Raw genomic sequence first — 22,197 nt, 5'->3', positions numbered from 1 at the left:
ACTCACTTCTCCTTCCCCTCCTTCCTTGGTCTTCTCCACTGCCAGAGTGGGACCCAATACAAGCTAAAGGAACAATGGCTCAGATTACACCTCGATACATAGCACAATTATGTAAATTTCAGCTTATAAATCTCCCAGTCCCCCCTTCTCCACTGCACCTTTCTTCTTCCAATCCACCTTCCATCTGCTATTTTTGTCCCCTTCCCACATTCTGGCTCCAACTGCTCCACCCACACCTTAAGCGGATCATCCTTCATCTCTCCCCTATTACTTTCCATGTATTATCATTGTCACTGTCCAGAATTCAGCACTGGTGGCCTTTGCCTCCATTCATCACCCTCTACTTTCACCTTGGATGGCTCAACTGTGGGGCGGCACATTTAGAGTAAAGGTTAGTGCAATGCTGTTACAGTGCCAGCGATGTGGGTTCGAATTTGGTGCTGTCTGTGAGAAGTTTTTACATTCTCTCCGCAGTGGTGTATCTAAGACATGGCAGGTATGGCACGTCCCCTGGGTACCACTTGAAGGGGGAGCCACTGAGCAGTTTCTACTAAAGTCAGACATGCCCTTCTCTGAGGAGCAGAATTTTTGGGCATGTGCCTGTGCATTGCCGCTAGATGGTTCAAACTTTGGTTACCATGGGAATGGGAGTAAAGGCCGTGATCTCCACGGAGACGGGACAATGGCACGCACCCAGTGGCCGAGGCCATGAGCTCAACCATTAGAGCGCAGATCTGGCGGTGAGACCGAGCCCGGTCCAGCCACGCTGATAGACAACCTCCGCCTCGACCGGCTCCAGGACCACGTCTACGAGGCGTTTGTCCTGAGAGAGCCCGAATCTTTCGAGGAACTGCTGAACTGCAACGATGGGCTGCACATCGAAGAATGCCCAACTGTCCAGCCATTCTTCAGAAGCAGTCACACCAAGCCTCCATGGGTCAAGGCAGACTCTGTTCTGCTGAGTGTAAAAGTGGAAGAACCTGAAAAACTGATTTTGATCTCCTCATAGACCAGTGTGAAAGCAAGGAAGGTGTCATTATAATTTTCATGCTATGCCATAATAGGCTAATTAAAAGATTAACAACCTTGACATGTTTTTGAGCTGATATTATGGTAAAGCTATCTAAAAGATGGGTGTCAGATGTTTGGACAGGGGCACAATTTCAGTGCTTGCTGTAGCCACTATTTTCCGTAGACTCACCCCTGTCTCTCTGTGTCAGCATGGACAATGTATGGGGTTGTACTGTAGGTCTAAATGTAAATGTAAAATTCCTCCACTGGAGTCCACTTTGTTCCCTTGGCTCTCTCTCCACATGCCAATCTCCTGCCCCTGTCTCCAAACACCACTCCTCATCCTCCTTCCTTCACCAGTCCCTGACTGATTCCTGTTGAACCCATCTCTCCTTGCCTTCAACATTCTGGCAATATTCCCTCTGCACTCTCAACCTTGAAGAAGACGGGTGGCATGGTTGCCATAGTGCTCAGCGCAAGGCCTTTACAGCGCCAGCGAACGGGACCGGGATTTGAATCCTGCACTGTCTGTAAGGAGTTTGTACGTTCTCCCCGTGGGTTTTCCCCGGGGACTCCAGTTTCCTCCCACCATTTGAAATATACTGGGGGTTTAGGTTAATTGGGTGTAAGCTGGGCGGCATGGACTCGTGGGCCGAAATGATCTGTTACCGTGCTATATGTCTAAATTTAAACTTAAAAATTTTAATTTAAGATTATTAAATAAAAAAAAAACATTTAATGAAAGGCTCCAACCCAAAACACCAACCATTCCCTTTCTCCCACTGATGCTGACGACCTCCAGCAGATGGTTTCACCCTCCCTGGTTCAATTGTCCATATCACTGGTCAACGTATCTAAAGAAGGAACTTGGTACTTTTTGAGCAATGTCCTTGATGCTACATCCTGCAATGCTACTGTTAGCTTGCCAATTCAACATGGTAATAGCAATGCTCGTCTGTCAGGATTTAGGATCAATACTCTCCCAATGACAATTTGTCAATGACTGCTACATAATGCTTGTCTACTCATCAAATGCATCTGATCAGGTCATCGTCACTGCCCAATTGATAATGATCCAATGACCTCCTCACATTACTGGGCCTGAGGGTATGACCTGATGTCAGTGCTGTATGACTGGAAACTGATGTTTGGCTTCCCGACCTCATTCATGGAGACTGAAAACCAGAAGCCAAGGGAGAAAGGGCTTCCCTTGGGATATCCTCGGACTATCCTCACCTCCACAGAAGCAGGTCCTAATGGGATTCAGCGGATAAATGCAGCCTCGCTCAAGACATGCAAGCAGTCTGGCCATTGATTAGGCACCCAGTTTGGAATATAGCCAATGACTCAGTGGAAATGTAATGTAATGAGGAAACATTACTCCCAAACCAAACCAGCTCTCCATCCGCTAAGGAACCCTCCAGAACATTGAGTTGCTCTGGGTTAGAAGAGGTAAAACTGATAGTCTTGGTAAATGGAGTTTAAGAATCAGCTGAGAGTGGCATTACCCCCTCCTTGCTTGCAAATATCCTGACCTCCCAACTGACCGAGAGGGAGGATTCAACTGGAGAAAAGAGAAAGGATTAATTTTTAAATCTTTAGCTGTTACGTTCAAGGGGACCATTGCTTGAAAAGGCAGGTGCTCTGAACACTCGGAGATTTTCAAAACAGTTTCAGCTGTATTGGTGGTTTTAACAGGGATAGGAAACCTACCAGCCCCCATCTCCCTTCCCCTGCCCATCTCTAGTGACAGCAGCCAGGGCCATTAATAATCAATGCTCATGAATCTGTCTCCAATCTGGGAACCATTCCCCAGTCAGTCAGATCGGCTGCAAGCATACTGACACCACCAATACTCACTTTATTCTCGTTGTACTACTGTCGATTTCAAAATGCTTGTGCCTTGTGAATTTGCGTGTTCTTAAACTGACATTAAAAGAATCAAAAAGTGAATCACTTTGTCCATGTGAGATAATGGAAAATACATGGAATTGTCAAAACCCGAAAGAGCTCTTTGTGTCACTAACAATTCCGTGGGAGTTGAGTCAGTTTTGGCATTAATAATGCAGCCGAGCCTGCAGTTTTGTGGGACCTGATCGAGACCTTCCATCTCATTTCGCAGCTGTCAAAAGCAGTTTCAGTGTCCATAGACAGAGATGAAAAGGCCATGCTGACTAATCAGAGCATCCAATCCATCTTCCTGCTCCTCTGCTGCAGCTCTGAAAGTAAGCAAGTTAACGCAGCAACCGGGGCTGAGTTGATCACTGTGTTTCTCTCTCGAGTACAAGGCTTTCTAAAACCTATGCTCCCATACATGTCCTGAACTTTTGGAGGTGCTGCCGTTGAATGGAACACCACTTTCAGAATCTTAGTTTAAGATCTCCTTAGTATGGTACTGAAGAAGATAAAGGGGATGCGAAAGGGAGGGGGTAGGAGAGAGCAGCCAGATATGAGGATGAAAAATTGTCTCAACAAATAATATTTCTGCAAAGAGATCTAATCTTTATTGCATGGCTGTTTCTGGAAGTTTACTGTGCTTTAATTGTTTGGAATAACACTTTATTTGTCAGAAAAGCATTGTGAGAAATATCTCCAAACAATGACATGGAAATGGTAACTCGTTTTGTCCTTTGAAATACTGTTGTGATGTTATTTTTGTTATCCTTCATCCAAGGCAGCCCCAAGATTTTTAAACATGGAGCATGGCAACTGGCCATTTTGGCCCATGAACCTATGCCCCCCAATTTACACCTAATTAACCATTAAGCCCCAAACCCTGTATATTGTGAAGGGTGGGAGGAAACTAGAGCCCCCGGGGAAAACCCACACAGATACGGGGAGAATGTACAAACTCCTCACAGACAGTGCAGGATTCGAAATTCGCTGGCACAGTGACGGTGTTGCGCTAACCGCTACACCAACCTTGTGGTTAAGGTTGACTTGCTTCTGCTCTGCTTCCATGGGTTCTGAGAAGACTGAAGAAGACAGGGTGGGAATTGAAGATTCTCCCACACGTGGGGCAGAATGTATCTGATCAATGGCGACATGGTGTCACATCTGACACCTGTACACTGACAACACCAGGCCTTAGGCTACTTAGTACCACCCCAAATGCTCTTGCTCCACTTTATGCAGTCATAGGCTGAAGATTCCCAAGAATCAGTAGGATGTCTCATTTTTATTTCAAAAAAATGTGAGGATATCCTTAAATTTAAGTCTGAAGTTCACCTGAAAGTCAATTTCTGTGATGGAGCTCAGAAAGGAACTTCATCTTTGTGAATCTAGTGTCACCTGGACAGCAAAGATGCATTCATCAGTACAGTTCAGCATTTAGCACCAGCATTCCCTCAAAACTGATCAGCAAACTCACTGTGTAATTGGATCCTTGATTTCCTCACGTCCAGACCATAATCAGTGAGGTTGGCCCGGTACGAAAACAACACCATCTACAAATTCAATGGCGATACCACAGTAGTGGGTTGAATAAAGGAAGGGGATGTGTCAGCCTACAGGAGGGAGATTGAAAACTTGGCCGAATGGTGCACCAAGAACATCCTTGCACTCAGTGTCACCAAAAACCAAGGAGCTGATTGGAAGGGGAAACCAAGGGTGTAAGATTCAGTGATCATTGGTGGATCAGAGATGGAGAGGGTGAGCAAATTTAAGACCCTAGGTGTCACTATCTTGGAGGATCTTCTCTTGACCCTAAACACAAATGTCATCATGAAGAAAGTAAGTCAGCACCTCCTCTTCCTCAGGAGTTTGTGGAGGTTCAATATGGTATCGAACATCTTGGCAAACTTCCAGAGATGTGTAGTGAAAAGTGTGCTGACCGGCTGCATCAAGGCTTGGTATGGAGGCACCGATACCTCTGAGTGCAAACCCCTACCAAAGGTAGTAGACACAGCCCAGGACATCACAGGCAAAACTTTTCCCACCAAAGAGAACATCTACAGCAGTGGTTTTCAACCTTTTTTCTTTCCACTCACATGCCACTTTAAGTAATCCCTATGCCAGAGGTGTTCTGTGATTAGTAAGGGATTGCTTAAAGTGGGATGTGGGTGGGAATATTTTGCTTGAGAAAAATTGTCATCGATCCATTTCCTTTGGAGTTATGAAACTGTGCATATAACGAGTCAATGAGGTATGATTTAAACAGTGGTTTTCAAACCTTTTCTTTCCACCCACATCCCACCTTAAGCAATCCCTTACTAATCACAGAACACCTATGGCATAGGGAATACTTAAAGTGGGATGTGAGTGAAAAGAAAAAGGTTGAGAACTACTGCCCTACAGGGAATGTTGTCATCAGAGAGCAGCAGAAATTATCAAGGACCCACACCACCCAGCGCATGCTCTGTTCTCACTGCTGCCATCAGGAAAGAAGTCTCGGGGCCACAAGACTCGCACCACCAGGTTCAGGAACAGCTGCTACCCCTCTACCATCAAACTCCTCAATAACAAACTCAATCAGGGACTTGTTTATTTTGCACATGATTTACTATTTAATCTTTATTTTGTGTATTGCACAGTCAGTTTATTTACATTCTTTGTTTATTTACATTTCTCTCTTTTGTACATGCATCTTCTCTTGATTACAGTTTTATTCACTGTAGAAATTCTGTCTGGCCCCAGGGAAAAAAATAATCTCAGGGTTATATATGATGTGATGTCTGTACACTGACAATGAATCAGAACTTTGACTTTGAGGCATGCAAACAAAGTGGTTTGTGTGATGTGGCTGACTGTGATGAGGCCCTCAGTGCTGGGGATGATAGCTTGGGGGAAAACACCAACATCAGTTCCCCTATCTTCCATTGGATATGGAGGACTGTGCAGATACAAGATTGGAAGAAGCTTGCCAGCGCATTGAGGATACTGAAGGAGTCTAGGCCTTTAAAGAGGCAGTGTTCATTGTTCATTAAAGCCCTAATTACAATCTGTCAGCTCTGAGAGCTTGATCCGCAAACCTCTTTCTTGGAGGCCAAGGTCAGGGTCATGGCGGGGGGTGGGGAGCATCTGCGGGCCTTGCCCCTCCCAATTAGTTATTGTGCCCCCCCAACCTGAACACGAGCGGCAGGAACGTCAGACGAAACAGCCACAGGAACAGCAGTTTGTGCGCCACCCCCCCCCCCACCCCTTGCAGTCCCCGATTAATTATATTCTGACCCCAACTCTGTCAGAGGCTGCGCTGTCGTATTGAGAACATTGGTAAATTTTGTCTTCAACGTTTACTTCAGGAAATTGTTCCCCAAGATGCAAACATTGATTTATTCTTTCCAGGGTCTTGTAATAATGCTCCGTTGTCAGAGGGCTTGTTGTATGGTAGGGACGGGTTGATGGAGGATCATTGTCTCGCTGCTATTGAGGATGAGGCCCATGGGCTTGGATGCTTCAGTGAATAATATCTGAGGTTCTTGGAGAGGGTCACCTTTGTCCCACTTGGTCCATGTCAACTATCCACCATCTATTTATTCTAACCTGACATTTATTTCACTGGGAGGACATGGAAACTCAACACAGGCAAGCAGCCCAGGTCAGGAACGAATGTGGGTCTCTGGAACTGTGAAGTAGCGGTGTATTCGTGCCACTTGTGACAATTGCAGCACCATCGTCTTGCCATCCATGACACAATAGGTACTGATGGTTACTGGATTGACCCATGACTTATCAATTCTGTTACCTCCATTTGTCTTGCCCTCAGCACCTTTACCCCCAGGTCGTGAGCATCAAACACAAGAGGATATCTGTGCAAAGCAAAGGGAGGGAAGTTCAGGGGAGACATCAGAGTTAAGTTTTTTACACAGAGAGGAGTGGGTGCCTGGAATGCATGACGTTTATTAGAATACTTTAGTGGTGGTGGAGATATTTAAAAGACTTTTAGACAAGCATACGTTATAGATGCATTCAACACACAATGAGGCATATCATCTCCTTGAGTCCATCTGGCCTTCAAATGGGATTGTTTTATAGGAACCTGGAACAGGCTGGATGGGCAGAATGGCCTCTTCCACTTAATTCCATGAGCTCCCATCTCCTGCCAGGAAGCTTGGTGGAAGCAGGATTCCCTAAATGTAAACTAATCTCATTATATTCTCCCTACTGTTCCATCAACTTCCTCTAAATAGGAAGGCCTTCGACAGAGTAGAATGGAATTATTTGTTCAAAGTATTGCAAAAATTCAGTTTACCGGAGAAGTATATTAATTGGATTAAAGCATTATATAAGGGACCGTTAGCGAAAGTGACAGTAAATGGACATGTATCAAAGCAATTTAACTTAAGCAGGTCAACGCGGCAGGAATGCCCACTATCACCTTTATTGTTTGCATTAGCTATAGAACCACTAGCAGAATTGATAAGAATAGATAATAATATAAAAGGAATAAAAATAAAAGACAAGGAATATAAAATCAGTCTATTTGCGGATGATGTTATAATGTACTTAACAGAACCAGAACTATCAATAAAAGAATTATATAAGAAATTGAAGGAATATGGAGAAGTGTCGGGTTACAAGATAAACGTAAATAAAAGTGAAGCAATGTCTATAAATAATGCGGATTTCTCAAAATTTAAGAAGGAATCTCCATTTAGATGGCAAATGCAGGCAATAAGATACCTAGGTGTACAAATAAACAAAAATCTCGGCCAATTATATAAACTCAATTATTATCCACTAATGAAAAAATTACAGGACGATTTAGAGCATTGGAAAGATCTACCACTAACACTAATAGGAAGGATAAACTGTATTAAAATGAACATTTTTCCAAGGATATTATACTTATTTCAGGCATTGCCAATACAACTGACAGAAAAATTCTTCAAAGAGTTAAAGAAAATAATAAGGAAATTTTTATGGAGAGGGGGGAAACCGAGGATAGCACTAGATAAATTAACAGAATGGTATAAACAAGGAGGCTTACAATTGCCAAACTTTAAAAATTATTATAGAGCCGCACAATTGAGATACCTATCAGATTTTTATCAAACAAGGGAAAAACCAGACTGGACGAGATTAGAATTAGATAAAATAGGGGAAAAGATACCTGAACACATATTATATAAATGGGATGAAAAATTGGTACAACATAGAACTTCTCCAGTATTACATCATCTCCTCAATATTTGGAAGAAGATTCATGTAGAAAGAAATGAAACAAATTATCAATTACCAAAACTAATATTGACGCAAAATAAGTTACTCCCTTTTACAATAGATAACCTTTCCTTTAGAGAATGGGAAAAAAAAGGGATTAAAAGAATAGAAAATTGTTTTTCAGGAAGTAGATTCTTATCCTTTGAACAAATGAGAGATAAGTACAATATAACTGGAGATACAGCGCTGGCATATTACCAACTGAGATCCTACTTGAAGGATAAATTAGGAAGCAATTTGAGTTTGCCAGAGGGAAGTAACCTTGAATATGTGATTACAGATACAATGTTAATCAAAAGATTTATAACAAATATGTATATTAAACTGCAAGAAAAGGAGAATGAGGAAACAAATGGTAAAACTAAACAAAAATGGGAACAAGATTTAAATATAAAGATAAAAAAGGAAACATGGGAGAAATTATGTTCTGGAACGATGAGAAATACAATAAATACGAGGCTACGTATGATACAATATAACTGGTTACACAGACTATACATTACACCTCAAAAGTTAAATAAATGGGACCCAACAGTATCTGATAGATGTTTTCGATGTAAAAAAGAAATGGGAACAACAATTCATGCAATCTGGACATGTGAGAAAGTAGAAAAATTTTGGGAAGATCTCAATCAGATATTAAATAAAATAACAGAAAACAATATACCAAAGAATCCAGAGATCTTTCTCCTAAGTAACATAAAAAACAAAGAATTTGGAATTGATTTGGAGGATGCACAAAAAAGATTTGTTAAGATAGCTCTAGCCGTAGCAAAAAAATGTATTATGTCAACCTGGAAATTGGAAGATAATCTGAAAATACAACAATGGTATATAGAAATGAATAAATGTATTCCATTAGAAAAAATTACATATAGTTTAAGAAATAATATTCGAACAAATATGGGAGCCTTACATTAAATACAATAGCGAAAACCTACCGGGGACAATCATTACCTAAGTTGATGGAAGGAGAAGGAAAGAAAAGAATGGACTCAGTAGAATTTCTGGTGTATTTTTGTTGAATGACAACATTGTCTGACTGGTTTAATGTAACCTAGATTGTATACCTAAAATGGATGGGAGGGGGGGGTGGGGGGGGGTGGCTTGGGAGGAGGGAGGTTGGGGGAGAAAAAGTCACTGTATATGTGTGAAAAAGAAAAAGTGTGTAGCATGGCTAATGTGATTTATGGTGTGAAAAATAAAAAATTTAAAAAAAAACTTCCTCTAAATAGAATAAGACTTATGAGGCAAGGTTAGCAGAGCTCGGGTGTTTCTCTTTGGAGCGAAGGATAAGAGGTGACATTAATGATGTCTACAAGATTATGAGAGGCATAAATAAGGTAGACAGCCAGTGCCTTTTTTACAGGGCAGGATCAGCAAACATCAGAGGACATCTGTACAAAGTGAAGGGAGGGATGTTTAGGGGAAACATCAGGGGTGAATGAATTGTAGGTGCATGGAATGCTGGAACAACAGGGGCTGTAATAAAACATGGATGTAAGAAAAATGGAAGATATTAGGTAGGGAAGGTTTTGCTTTTTGAGAAGGTTTATATTGCAGCACCACATCGTGGTCCAAAGGGCCTGTACTAGGGAGTGATGTTCTAAAACATAAACATCTATGGAAACATTGCAACAAGATTGATGTTTAAGTTCTCCATGACTTCTCGGAATGGCTGTAAGCTCCTGGCCAATAGGCTGCACTGGTCCCCTGCAATTGATGGCTCTGTTGTAATGCCTTGAGTACATGCAGAATATGCTCAATCTGTAGCTATGTTTCCATTTCGATGTGCATGACCACCCTCCCTTACACATCAATAACTCTGTGGCGGAGAGCATCATGTTCCTTAGAGTTCATTAATTAGTGTCCTATCATGAACACTCAACATCTCCTCACTTGTCAGGAAAGCACAATAGCGATTGTACTTCCTGAGAAGTCTGAAGCGGGCAAGGTTTCCCGCCACCATTATGTCAAACTTCTACTGGGACTCTATCACGAGCATCCTGCTGGCTGCATCAGTTACGGTTGCTATGGTTGCTGCAGTGAAATGGATTGCAGGTCAATCCACAGGACCATAAGAGTGGCAGAGATGATCACTGGAGCCTCCCTTACTCCCATCGATGTGACCTACCAGAATCCGGGTGCACGAAATCATTGAGGACACCTACCACCCCGCACACAGCTGCTCCCGTCAGGGAAGAGATACAGGAATATCAGAGCCAGCACCACCAGGCTGAGGAACAGCTTTTTCCCAAGGGCAGTGAGAACGCTGAACGACCAAAGGAACTGCTCACTCTAACCCTTTGAGACTCTCATATTTAAGAAACAAAATTTATTTATTTATTTATTTGTATATATGAATACTTGTCCTGCATATTTGTATTGTTTGTCTGTATATATGTTATGTCTGGTTGTGTGTCTGCGCGTTTTGCACTGAGAACCGAAGAATGCTGTTTCGTCAGGTTGTATTTGTACAATCAGGTGACAATAAACTTAAATTGAATTCCAATTTCATTGCAAGTTCTTTTGTAATTGATTTGTCCTTTTATAATTGGCTTGACATTAGGCCCTATGCCATCCTTTCATTAAAAAAAGAGGAACAAGTCATTTCATTGCATTTGGATGTCACCCAAACTTCTAAAAAAGTTTAAAGCAGAGCATGTTTTGGGCCCTTGTTCAATGGAAATAGAGCGTGTGGAACAATTAGATTAATCTTGATTATGGCCTGAAGACTTTTACTTTCCACATAGGTTCTGATCCTTGTTTCTCAAAGTATGCATGAAGATGGACTGCCCTGTGAATCATGGAACCAGTTCTGAGAAAGTAGCTTGGTATAATCCAGGCACCCAAGAGGCAATTCCACAATCCCACTTAACTGTGGGAAAACTGAACTTCAGCATGAGAGTAAATTGCAATTCCAATAACTGTTCTTGGCCAACAGCCAGTAGGCTCATTTGTGTTTTCTGATAATACTGAAACGGAGCTTAGTAATCCAAGATCAGTGGGGGAATTCCACCCACACGTTCATCGGGGAGCCCCATCTTGAAAGGTAATAATTAGCAGAACTCCTGTGGTATACTTTAAGTCCTTCATTTTAGCCAAATAGCCCATCCCAATCCCAAATAGCCCTATTCAGACATCTCCGTGCTCCATGCAACCCAACCAATTCCGATTTAGGAACTTGGTGAGATGCAAAACATTCCTGATTTTTCCATCTGGCTTCTCCTTGTGATCGATGAAATGAAACGTGGAGTATAAGACGTCACAAGTTGTGTGCCATTTAAAAAAAAAATGTAGTTAAGTCAAATTTATTGTCATCTGATTGTTCAAGTACAACCCGACAAAACTCTGCTCCTCAGAGTAGAACATGCAGACACACAAAAAGTCAAAGCATACATGCAGGTCTCAAAAAATAAATATTTCACTTACTTAAGGAAGACCAGAATAAGTATGTTCCAGCCAAGTACTGAAACCCTCTTTGAGGGATCATGTTTGAGTATTCATTTTCTTTCTCCATGATGCTCAGATTTAGGTACCCCACCCACAACCCTAGGGGTGACCTTACCTTTGTAGAACAAAAGAGATGACAAGAACATAAAATGTCCCCTTCATTCCTGTCATTCTCACCACCACCCCAAATGTACTCTTTTTGATCTCCCGACATATCCCCACCCCTGATCGATTCCTCACATGGATCCATGCAGTCCATCCCAGAACCTCTCTGACACCCTCCTCACCAATCCTCAATCCCCTGACTCTACATCCACACCTCCAATTGGTCCAACCCCCTGAACATCCCACTCCCTCCCCCCTTCCCCCTGCTAATTCCACTGACTTCCCATCTCTAAAAATGGTGAGGCCGATGATCAACAGCAGCCATGAGGGGTTGAAGACTCTGGGAAAGCAGAGGACTGGCGCAAGGTGCCAAGAAATGGGACCCCCCCTTCTGAGAAGGGGAAGCAGAGGAGATGACCCATGGTATGGTGACTTAGGTAGCAGGCTAGTGAGGAGCTCCACGGCTGAGGAAACCATAGGCGATAAGATGTTGGTGACTTGAGGCAAAGAACCCATGCAGCTAATGGCTGCGGGTGATTGCAGTCAGAGGAGTCGGACCATTCTGTGGACTGCTGGAGTCTGGCTCGAAACTGGCTGAATGGGTACCAGGTATTTTAACCGTGATGTGAGAGAATGCTGAGGGGACTGAAAGGTTCCTGATTGTATCGGAGGTTCGGATCCGGAGCTTGTGCTGCCGATGGTTTGGACTGGGCTCTGTGTGCCTATGGAGGCTGCAGGAGTGCTGGAAGCGGATCCACGGACACTCGGAGACTCTGGGGGGGACTCTTCGCCACCCCATCTACCTTGTGCCCCCACTGTCAGGGAACAATGTATCTGTATCCCGTGGTCTCTCTGTTCTACAACACTTTTCCCCACCCCATCTACCTTGTGTCCCCACTGTCAGGGAACAATGTATCTGTACCACAAAGTCTCTATTCTACAACACTCATCACTGCCCAACCTACCTGTTTCCCTATTCTCAGGGAACAATGTATCTGAATCCTGGGGTTGCTGTTCTCCAAAGTTCTTCATCACCCCATCTACCTTGTGTCCCCACTCTCAGGGATCAACGTATCTGTACCGCCATGATCTTTCTGCTCCTCAACACTCTTCAGCATCCCGTCTTTGTATACAGGTATCTCAACTATATCTATCGAAATGGTGTCACACTCCCCCTTCCCAACAGTCCCCCCTCCTCATTCTTCACACACATAGGTCATTAACTTGTCAGTATCAGTGTGAGTCACGAAATTTGTGTCAGCTAAGTTGGACTGTTTATGCTCTGCATACCGGGATGCAGTGAAAAGTTTCATTTTGTGTGTTATCCAGGCAAGTCAATTTGTTCATACAACAAAAAGTTGGTGCAAGAATAAAGAAACAAAAGTCCAGGGAACGATGTTACAATAAAGCAAATGTGAAGTATATAGTGTTACAGAGAAAAGTACCATGGCACAGCGCAAGGCATCATCTTTTACAAATACGAGGTTCATTCAAGCAGGAGATTGACTAGTGTTGGATCTGGAGGATGCAATGTTTCTTCTGCCTGATGGAATTAGATTAGGAGGAATGTAAATGGGTGGTTGATGGCAGGAACTGATATGATGGGCTGAAAGGCCTGTTTCCATGCTGTATCTCTCCATGACCCCTGTGAAATGATTCAAAATTATTAACTATATGAAAGGGGCCACTCAAATGCAAGCTGCTGTGGCTTAAGACCTGCTGCTAGATTGCACAGTGGAATCAATGATACAGAGCCAGCGACCCAGGTTCGAATCCAGCACTGCCGGCAGGACTTTGCTCAGTCTCCCCACGTCTGCGAGGGTTTCCTCCAAGTGCTTCGGTTCCCTCCCCCACTTAAAAAAAAATTACTGGGGTGTAGGTTAATTGGGTGTAATTTGGCACCATGGGCTCCTGGGCCGAAAGGGCCTGTGACCGTGCTGGATGTCTAAATGTAAAATATAAGTACTGAGCGCCCATTGTGCAGGCATTGTGCAGCTGCCACAAAGCCCAGGGCCACTTGCCTGGATGACTCAGTTCTGAGGGAGGAATGTTGTTCTTGCATCATTAAAGCTGGCTGTGTTGAAGCATGTTGCCAGGAGGTGGTTTCCTCAGACTGCACCTGCTGGGCATACCTTTCCTTCACCTGGGAATCAAGCTGAAGCTGTGCTCCTGCTGTAAGCCAGCTGTTTGCAGATGTCGTTAAACTGTCGAGAGCTTCTCACCTGCTCCATTGCTATCTGGTTCCATCTGTTCAGGGTGGAAATATTTGTTCATCAGACCTCAGCAACCAAGCAGCGCAGTTAGCGTAGCGGTTAGCGCAATGCTACTACAGCGTCGGCGAGCCGGGTTCGAACCTGGCGCTGTCGTAATGAGTTCTGTCCCTGTCTGCATGAGTTTCCTCTGGGTGCTCCAATTTTCTCCCACTTTTCAAAACATACGGGACTTCGAGATTAATTGGGCGTCATGGGCTCATGGCTGGAAGAACCTGTTACCGCGCTGTTCATCTAAATTAAAATTAAATTAAATTTTTTTTGCCGATCAAAGTTTATGGGCCCCCTTCCCTATGAAGCAGTCAAGTTCTGGTTTCTTCCATACTTCTACAGACTACGTAAAAAATATTTATGTTACGTGAAGTGAAAAGAAAACAAGGATTTTACTTCCGTGTGCTGTGGCCCCTGGGCACTGTCGGACCCCTGTGGAAAACAGCTGCTCTACAGATTTTCTATTTGTAGTCACTTCTTGGCTGGTACTCTTTTCCCACACTAATCTATCAATCACCAACGAATTGTTTGACTTCCTCCCCAGTACACTGCATGAGGTAGAAAAAAAGACACCGCGATAGCATGGATCTCCCAGTGGCCACCCATTTCGATTCCCCATCCCTTTCCCTTGCTGACGTGTCTGCCCATGGTCTCATGCACTGTCAGACAAATTGGAGGAACAACACCTCATTTTCCAAATGGGCACACTCCCACCAGAAGGCAGTAATAGCAACTTCCCTGGATTTTGTCAAACACCCCCCCCACTTCCATTTCTTCCACCGTTACCTTCCCCCGCTCTATTTCTCCCTTCCCCGGACTCCTTCCCCACAGACCTGATAAATTCTCACCTCTCCCCTTATCATATCCAATTAACAGCCTTCGTTGGCCCAGATTCCTCCCCCAGCCCAAGCACTGTCTGAATTCTGATGATTTCCAGCTTCTGGCTCATTCCGTGTTGAAGGGCTCAGGCCCAAAACGTCAGCAATATACCTTTGCTTTTTATGGATGCTGAAAGACCAGCTGAGTTCCTCCAGCATTTTGGTGTGTTTTTACCACAATCACGGCATCCTCAGACTTTCATGTTTCACACTGCATGAGGTGATTGGGAATTCTTGACCAGTTAAATATTGGACCTTGTGTGGAGTCCCACCACATGTCCTGATCCCCAGTTCCTGACTCCAAACAATCCCTGCAGCTGCCTGGTGTTACATTTCTCCCACAAGCTGAACTCCATCACTAACACTGCCAATGGTTATCTCCAAGCTCTGCTTCTCTCGGGGCTCTCCAGAAACTTTAATTGTGCTTCATTATCCCTAGATAGGACTATTTCAGCATGGTCCTAGCTAACAGCAGGAAAGGTATCGATAACATTGAAAGAGTACAGAGAAGATTTGCTAAGGTGTTGCTGGGACTTGTGGAACTGAGTTACAGGGAAAGGTTAAACAGGGAAGAATGGTACAGCTGGTGTAGCGGTTAGCGCTATGCCTTTAGAGCACCAGCAATCGGGACAAGGATTCAAATCCCGCACTGTCTGTAAGGAGTTTGTACATTCTCCCCATGTCTACCAGAGTTTTCCCCAGGGGTTCTGATTTCCTTCATTCATTCAAAACGTACAGGGGTGTATGATAATTGGATGTAAATTGGCTGGTGCGGACTCATGGGCCAAAATGGCCTGTTACCGTGCTGTATAGACAGAGTAAATGTAAATAGGCTTTTTCAACTGAGATTAGGTGAGATACAAACTGGAGGATACGGGTTGAAGGTGAAAGGGGAACAGTTTCGGGGGCACATTGGGGGGAACTTATTCACATGGAGAGTGGGGTTAGTATGGAATGAACTGCCAGCTGAAGTGGTGAATGCAGAATCAATTTTAACATTTAAGATAAATTTGGATGAGTACATGGATGGGATGGGTCTGGAGGGCTATGGACTAGGTGCAGGTCAGTGGGGCCAGGCCAGTAGTGCTCAACCTTTTTCTTCCCACTCACACACCACTTTAAGTAATCCCTATGTCACAGGTGCTCTGTGATTAGTAAGGGTTTGCTTAAGGTGGTATGTGGGTGGGAAGAAATAGTTTGAAAACCACTGTTTTAATCGTACCTCATTAACTCGTTATGTGCAGGGTTTCATAACTCCAAAGGAAATGGGCCGATGACAATTTTTCTCAAGCAAAATATTTCATTAACAATTGGGTCTCGAGCAGCGATTCTCAACCTTCCCTTCCCACTGACATACCACCTTAAGCCATCCCTTACTAATCACAGAGCACAGATGGCATAGGGATTACTTAAAGTGGTATGTGAGTGGAAAGAAAAACGTTGAGCACCACTGGATTAGGCAGAGTAGACCAGAAGGGCCAAACAGTCTGTTTTCTGTGCTGTAATCTCTATGGTTCTATGGTTCTAACCTCCCTCAACTGTCTCTGTAAATTCCAGGCTAATGCTTTGCTAAATTCCACCCTGTGCAAGCATCACCTCAGTGGCCAAGTAATGCCTTAAAATTCTCCCACTTGTTTTCAAATCTCTTCATTATTTTGCCATTCCCCATCTCTCTATGTATCTCAAGCTTTACAATTTTGTTTTTAAGTTCTGAGCTCTTGGGAGAGTTTTGTGTGATTAAATGAAGCAAGGTTTATAACAGGGTTTGATTTAAAATACATTAAAATTTATCATGAAAAATTTACCGTTCTTAGCATCTTAAATTGTGGCTTGTGTTTGCGCACCTTGGAGACGGAATGAAGGTGTGACTGAATAAATAAGATTCTTCCATTTGCATTCTAATCACGTTGACCAGGGATCAAGAGGAGAAGTAAAAATATCAGATTTCTGCTCTCTTCTCCTGGGTCAATGCTACGCCAAATCACACAAGTTGCTGAAAGTCTGAAATAAAAGAAAATGCTGGAAACACTCAGCTGGTCAGGAAACAGCTGTGGAGGAACAAAAACGAGCTAATTCAGAAGAGACCAGTTTTGACCCCAACAGGAAAGACTGGATACCTGAAAGTGTTCAGTTGAATTTGCCCAGACAGAAGTTGTCTCCATTATGGAAGCAGTGCAAATAGCCTGAAAGCAAAGAGGTCTGCGTGGGAATCATGATGAAAAATAAGTGCAGGTGATTTTTAATGGAAGAATATTTTTAAAAATCAAGGCCATACTTTCTTGGTCTTCTTCGCTCATTTCAACGTTCTTGTCAACCACAGGCAGAAGCCAGAGGCTTCAATGGAAAATGCTGAATTGAGTAATTAATATTCTCTCCACTGTATTCTTTAGAGAGGTTGCGACTTTGATGTCAAAAATGTACCAGTTCATTACTCAAGGGTAAGATGGCATGAGCCAGATAAATTTTAAATTTAGCCATACAGCACGGTAACAGGCCCTTTCGGCCCACGAGCCCGAGCTGCCCAATTACACCCAATTAACCTACGACCCTGGTATGTTTTTGAACGGTGGGAGGAAACCGGAGCCCCTGGGGAAAACCCACACTGTCAAGTAAGAAGGGGAAGAAAGGGAAGTAAGGGGGGAATTAAGAGGGTGAGCTTTGTTATATGTGAAGATAAAAGTCTTTTCTGGAGGGGGCTGGGTGGGAGAGAATAACAGTCACTGGGAAATCAGTTGACGCTTGCGAGTGGGTTCGCAATCCAAATGGAGAGGGGAGATGTGGTTGCCCGGCAAGGGACAAGGGGCATCTCAGGGAGTGGGGGGGGGAACATTTGGGGTTAAGGGAATTTTAGATGTGGGAATAGTGGAAATATTTTATGTTTTAGGAGTGTTGTCTTACAATGTGTTCAAAAAAAGAAAACAGAAATGGATAAGGGGGAAAGGTGGTGATGAGGAAGCGGAAAGGAAAGGTAAACAAAGTATGAAATGGCCATGTTGAACAATATGACTATAAATATTAATGGAATACATAACCAAATCAAAAGGAAGAGGCTGTTAAGTTTACTGAAGAAAGAAAAAATTGATATAGCATTCGTGCAAGAAACACATCTAACTAAAGTTGGACACAAAAAAATTAAGGAGAGAATGGGTAGCGGCAGCATCATATAATTTAAAAGCCAGAGGAGTAGCTATATTAATCAATAAAAATGTACCAATCAAAATAGAGGAGGAAATAATAGATCCAGCAGGGAGGTATGTAATGATAAAGTGTCAGATATATTCAGAATTTTGGAATTTGTTCAATGTAGAGGTTCAATGAAGAGGATCAAAAATTTATGCAAGATAACTTTTTGAAGATTGCAGACACGCAGGGGAATATACTGATAGGAGGGGACTTTAACCTTAATTTGGACTCAAAGATGGATAAAACTGGAAAAAAAGACTAGCAGAAAGAACAAAGTAACAAAATTTATGGTTAAATCGATGTAGGAAATGCAACTTTTGGATATATGGAGGAGACAACACCCAAATGAGAAGGAATACTCATATTATTTGGGTAGACATAAAACATACTCAAGGATAGACCTGTTCCTGTTATCAGCCCACATCCAAGGAAGAGTTAGAAAAACGGAATATAAAGCTAGATTGTTATCGGATCACTCACCCCTGTTATTAGCAATAGAGCTGGAGGACATCCCACCAAGAACGTATAGATGGAGATTAAACTCCATGCTACTTAAAAGACAGGATTTTAGAGAATTAATTGAGCGCCAAATTAAAATGTACTTTGAAATAAATGCGGAATCAGTGAAAGATAAATTTATATTATGGGATGCAATGAAAGCCTTCATCAGAGGGCAAATATCAAGTTATGTAACTAAGATGAAAAAGGACTACAATCGGGAAATAGAACAGCTGGAAAGGGAGATAGTAAGTACAGAAAAAGAACTAGCAACAAGGGAAGATACAACAAAAAAAGAGAATTGGTGGACAAAAAAATAAAATACGAAACACTACAAACATATAAGGTGGAGAAGAACATAATGAAGACAAAGCAGAAGTATTATGAGTTAGGAGAAAAAACGCACAAAATACTAGCCTGGCAGCATAAGACAGAACAAACTAAAAGAACGGTATTGGTATCAAGGAAAAAGGACAAACAAATCACATATAACCTCATTCTCTGTTGAGTGCACCTTCATTTTCAGTTTGGTTCCTGCTACAAAAAGTCTCCAGAACTCAGAAAGTCAAACTGAGGGGATGTTGAATCACCTCCTGAGCGAAGAAGAGGCAGGGTTGTCTTTCAGGTTTTTTTAAAATTTAAATTTAAATTTTGACATACAGCACGGTAACGGGTTCTTTCGGCTCACAATCCTACAACCCCAGGATGGTGAGAGGAAACTGGAGCCCCCAGGGAAACCCCAGGCAAACACAGGGAGAACGTACAAACTCCTTACAAACAGCGTGGGATTCGAACCCCAGTCCTGGTTTGTGGTGCTGCATTGGCGTTGCACTAACTGCCTCGCCTATCAGACTCCTAATTGGATTGCTCCTCAATAAAGGACTCCATTTTACTGACGTAACTGTAATTTTCTCTATCCCTTCACTCTGCCTTTGTAACATGAGACACTGTACTCTTTTATATTTTTTACACAGCCACTGCATTCTAGAAAATTGCTCCCAAAATTCCAGAATGCAGTCTGTGTAAAAGGTCCTGGAGGTAAAATATCCTTCCGATATTTTACCTCTTGGGCCCCTAGAGAATTTCACAGAATGCCTGCAGTCTAAACACCATGACAGGCACTTAGCAGATGTTATTGATGATGAGTAACACCGTACATCGCACGTAGATTATATATCACTGTCGACATTGATGCAGTGGTGTCCCATGTCGACTGAAAATACTGCCCCTCAGGTTTTTAATGTAAATGTGTGGTGAGATCTGAACTGGTCATTCCTGTGTGAGCTGTCACTCTGAACGGTAGGTGCGATAATTGCCGAAGGAAAACATCCATCAGTTATATGTAAAAAAACATATACACCCTGCACTTTTGATTTATTGTTGTGTTACCTGCTGTACTTAAGTTCGAGTTGACTGACCTGGATAGCATGCAAACAAAGCTTTTCACTGGATCTCGGTGCACGTGACAATAGACAATTCAATAATGAGAATCACCATCTGCAGGTACAGGTTTGGCAGCATAAGTGGCGAGATAAGTGTTGAATAGAGCCGATCAATAGAATTCTTCCCTTTGTGAAAAGGCACTGGCTTTTGTGGTTGAAATTCCAGTTCACCTCTTCTTCACAGGCCCTACTGTGTACACTACACACAATATGAGAGCCTGGCATCTGTCTCACGACAATTTATCAGAGTTGACATAATGAGGCAAAAACAAAACCTCAGGATCAGTTCTGCTCCAGTCAGCTCTGCACACAATAAATCAACATTGTTGTCGAGAACAATGACACCCTCACAACTTTGTCTTTCTTTCGCATCAAGCAGAGATCCAGTTCAATTGCCTCTGCAGACAGGCAGATGTTGCAAGCATTCCATTTTCCTTCCACAGGTTAACAGCATTTCAGCTCTTGACCCTTTTATATATTTAAGGGCTTCTCTGATTTTGGCTTTAATTTTTTTTTAACGTTTAGACAAACAGCACAATAACAGGCCCTTCTAGCCCACAAGCCCATGCTGTCCAATTACACCCAATCAGCCTACAATTCTATATGTTTTGAACAGTGGGAGCAACCTGGAGCCCCCAGGCAAAGCCCACTCAGACACAGGGAGAACATACAAACTCCTTACAGTTAACTGTGACGCCCATGACCTGAGTTCAAATCTGGCTAATTTTGCAATTCCAGCCTCTTGGATTGAAAATCAAGTGTAGGCCAAGAATTGGACTTTATTTAATCTTGTTTTCTGTCCCTTTTTTTCAATTTGTAAATGTATATATTTTAAAAATATAAGAAGCACAGCTGTGAGAATATCACCAGAAGATGTGGTCTGTGAATTCAATAAATATGGTAATGATCCATTGTGAATAAAACCTCCATTATTGAACCACTGCAAATAAAACCACAGTCAAGGACGGCATGGTTAGCGGAGTCAGTGCAACACCTTTACAGTGCCACTGATCGGGACTGGGGATCAAATCCTGTGCTGTCTGTAAGGAATTTGTACCTTCTCTCCGAATCTGGGTGGGTTTTCCCCAGAGGCTCCACTTTCCTCCCACTCTTTGAAGCTGACTGGGGGTTGTAGGTTAATGGGGTGTAAATTGGGTGGCACGGGCTCATGGGCCAGAAGGGCCTGTTACTATGCTGTATGTCTAAATTTAAAATTAAATATGTAATTTAAAACTCCAGCATCTGCTGTTTTTGCACCAATAATTGCCAATTTTAGACAATGCCTAATATTAATTGTACTATTGTTAATCAGTGCAGGATTTATATAATTTTGATTAAAGATGATGTAAATCCTTGAAAAAAAAACAAATTTTGCTAAAATTCAATCCAAAAATCAGGTTTAATAATACAAATACATGAAGTGGTTTGATAAAATAAATAAGGTAATTAGTTTTCACTGAGAGTAAAGTCGAAAAGCAAAGGAAACTGAGTAAGGCCAAAAGAAACTCAATGGGGGCTCCGGTTTCCATCCACCATTCGAAACGTACAGGGGGTTGTAGGTTGATTTAGTAGGACGGGCCCATGGGCCAGAATGGCCTGTTACCATGCTGTGTGCCTAAATTTAGAAAAAAAAATTAAAAATTAATTGGGAGAATGGTTCAGCCAATGCAATGTTTTGTTTGTGTCGATGCTAACTCAAATGAAGAAGGAAGCTCATTTCCTCATTTTCACCTTCTCATGATGTCTTTGGGATTTCCTGTGTATTTTACTGAACATATTTCTTTGAAATAAATGAAAATAAATAAAAACTTCCAGGTGGTAGAAATGTGAAATAAAATCAGAAAATTCTATAAACACTCAGCAGGTTGGGTTGCATCTATGGAGAAAATAACAGTAACTAAGATGGAAGACCCTTCTTCAAAATGGGGGAAAGAGAGGAAGGGTTCGGTTAACAACAATGATCTATTGCCAGCCCAGAGCCATCTTGACTATTCTTCCTCACACTCTTTAAAGGGTCCATTGAATTGTCCCCTCCAAACTGATCAGCAAACTCCAAGACCTGGGACTCAAAACCCCACTGTGTAATTGGATCCTGAATTTCCTCACCTCCAGACCACAATCAGTGAGGATGGGTAAGAACATCTCCTCTACAATCTCCATCAGTACCAGAGCACCACAGGGCTGTGTTCTTAGCCCCCTGCTCTA

This window comes from Narcine bancroftii, chromosome 2, assembly GCF_036971445.1.
Source record: "Narcine bancroftii isolate sNarBan1 chromosome 2, sNarBan1.hap1, whole genome shotgun sequence".
Classification (NCBI taxonomy): Eukaryota; Metazoa; Chordata; class Chondrichthyes; order Torpediniformes; family Narcinidae; genus Narcine; species Narcine bancroftii.
Note: the sequence above shows the minus strand (reverse complement) of the source record.